This window comes from Penaeus monodon, chromosome 13 (genome assembly GCF_015228065.2).
Source record: "Penaeus monodon isolate SGIC_2016 chromosome 13, NSTDA_Pmon_1, whole genome shotgun sequence".
NCBI lineage: Eukaryota > Metazoa > Arthropoda > Malacostraca > Decapoda > Penaeidae > Penaeus > Penaeus monodon.
The window spans coordinates 13,552,271-13,554,770 of record NC_051398.1 but is presented as its reverse complement, the minus strand read 5'-3'; the positions used below and the strand labels follow the sequence as shown (position 1 = coordinate 13,554,770).

Here is a 2,500-nt window from a genome sequence, read left to right as displayed (position 1 = left end):
TACGTCCTGTTCATTTTCATTATCGTTATTTTTACCAACTTGCCTCTTACTATCGCCAGCACAACTACAAGCAACATTGATGATGTAGCTACAGTTACATCAATAAATAATAGATAAGGTTGATACAGCATTGTTGGTGTAGCTACAGTTACATCAAAGATACATAGATAAGGTTAATACACTATAAAACAAGATAGTTCACCATTTCTGTCTTCACACTTCTCACTATGCATACTCCTCCTATTGCTGCCCTACTATATCTGCTACTGCTGTTGCTGCTACTGCTGCTTCCTAGTATTCCTGCTACTGCTCCTACTTCCGTTACTAACGAACTTGTCACTGTGCCTCTAACAGTCATCATTGACAAACATCTCTTATGCTATTTTCTACAAGCAAATATCTCTCTCTCTGGTGTGCTTTCTCTGAAGTCACTCCACACCTGAACCACTGTTTCAACTGTCACCACTATCACAGTTACTGCTCCAGCATCATCACACTCCTACTACCTACTACCTACTCCTTTTGTTTCTCTTGTTACTAACACTTGTACTTACACTATACTGTAACCAGCCCCGATGTTATGTCTACCACCTGTGACAACACTCTCTATTGTACTGATACTTCCAACACCACCTCATTGTACCTACGTCAGTGTCTTTATAAATGAAATTTTTATTAATGGGAAATGTCTAACCTAAATACGTGTTCTGTATCTGTGTGAGAATTGGATCCAATCCTGAAGTTTTACTCACTTGGGTGAAATTTGACTCATTCACTACCAGAAAAAGGTGTTCGTCACTCTGCTCTTTGATCATAGACTTCAGGATGCCACTGTAAAACTTCAGCATTTGGAGACGAATTCTGAAACAAGCCCATATATTTATACATATATGAGAGAAAAAAAAGAAAGGGGGAATTGGCTGAATGCTCACTTGGGCGAAGTGATAATTAGATATTGGATAAAATTGGTATAATAGATTAATACATAAATCAAAAACAGTTTTGTGCATTTCTTTACCCTGATTCTTTACCAACTGGATATAATTTGTCGGACGTTGTTCTGATGATTAAAAGGAAGGCTAGCTGGTAATAGTCACTTATTTGAGGGAAATTCAAAAGAATTATTGGGCGGTTTCAGATTTCGAAACTGTTGGACTACAAGTGAAGTATAAGTAGTTTTTCTATGTCAGAGGGAACACTTGGTTTTATTTTTTAACATGTATTACATCTATCATTAACGTTTGTACGAGACCCGTGCCATTTTTGTTCTAGAAATATATAAAGATCTTGAATGATATCAATAAATCAGTGTTTGATATCTCTGTTGTTAGACATTGTCATCAATAAACATGCATGCATTCCTCTGAACAATATGAACAACGTTCCACTGACCGCCTTTCAGAAATTCTATGTTCCGGAACGTTTAGATTTGGTTAACGTTTGGGTGTAAAGAGTGATCAATACCTCCACAGGTATTTGTTCATATTGTCTCCTAGAACATGTATATTGTACTCATGTGAATGTAAATGTGACCTAATGAATTAAAATAGAAACATTTTCTGGTGAAAAAAATATCAGGTAATTATCAGAGCCACTTGTCACTGGCGAGGTCCTGTGATGCCAATGTCTTCTTGAGTGCTAGAATGATATAATTATATATAACAAATAAAGGTTTACCATGAGAGGATCTTTGCACTGGCTCTGTCATTGTAGGGACTTGTCTGAAGTCATCAAAATAAGGCGTTTCTGACTTATGATCCTTTAGCGGCTATAATCACTGGTCTCAGCAACAACAACAATATATGTATATATATATATATATATATATATATATATATATATATATATATATATATATATATATGGTATATAAAGTATATATGTATATATAATGCATATGAGTTTATATAATACATATATATATATATACACACATGAACTACACATTAATGTTTTCAAACCTACTTTTGGAAGAAAAAAATGAAAAGAAAAGTGGTGAGGGGGCCTGGCGACACACAAAAGGTTTATCCTAAACTCCTGCAATACATCACCTCTATACACATTCCATTAACCTAGATATAGAAATGTATGAATACAAAAAGTTTCTATATTATATGAGCATTATGAACAACTCTATGAGATGATAATATGGTAATTGATGGAAAACTTTATACATATGTGTATATATATGCATATATATAGGTATATATATGAATATATATACCTATATATACATAAATATGTATGAATATATATGCGTGTGTGTGTGCACACACACACACACACACACACACACACACACACACACACACACACACACACACACACACACACACACACACACACACACACACACTCACATACGAGTATATACATATACCTATATAAATACATAAGTACACCCCCTCACACACATACTCATATATATATATATATATATATATATATATATATATATATATATATATATATATATATATATATGTGTGTGTGTGTGTAT

General features: G+C 33.7%; 1 protein-coding gene across 1 annotated transcript in view; it reads left to right on the top strand.

The window, feature by feature from the left end:
- The window catches only part of LOC119579877, a 62,502-nt gene extending 60,820 nt beyond the window's left edge, over positions 1-1,682 (top strand). The window contains exon 10 of the mRNA XM_037927729.1: positions 1-1,682. This exon is cut by the window's left edge and continues 540 nt beyond it. The gene's annotated coding sequence lies outside the window, so the exon portion shown is untranslated.
- The last annotated feature ends 818 nt before the right edge of the window (positions 1,683-2,500 follow it).